Below are 231 nucleotides of genomic sequence, written 5' to 3'. Positions count from 1 at the left end.
CCTCTCCGCGCTCCCCCCGGCTCTCCAGCCCAGGTCCCGCCCGCACAGAGAGCAGCCCCGCCCCAAGTCACGATGGAGGAGCCTCCAACACCCCTGCACACAGTACACAGCACTGCTGCCCCATCTCAGGGCAGGAACCCCGGGCGCCAGGCAGGGGCAGCAGGCCCCGCCCGGGGCGGGTACTCACGGGGCCGCTGAAGCACAGGAACAGCCTGAGGTCCTCCTCCTCCG

The 231-nt window shown here is 71.9% G+C and overlaps 1 protein-coding gene across 1 annotated transcript in view; it reads right to left on the bottom strand.

Moving 5' to 3' along the window:
- SNX8 (sorting nexin 8) overlaps positions 1 to 231 on the bottom strand; it is a gene marked incomplete at its 5' end in the record, with an annotated part of 33215 nt that overhangs the window by 32241 nt on the left and 743 nt on the right. The window lies entirely within an intron of this gene.

Source organism: Myotis davidii, unplaced genomic scaffold, assembly GCF_000327345.1.
Source record: "Myotis davidii unplaced genomic scaffold, ASM32734v1 scaffold399, whole genome shotgun sequence".
Classification (NCBI taxonomy): Eukaryota; Metazoa; Chordata; class Mammalia; order Chiroptera; family Vespertilionidae; genus Myotis; species Myotis davidii.
Note: the sequence above shows the minus strand (reverse complement) of the source record. Positions and strands in the feature narration are given on the sequence as shown.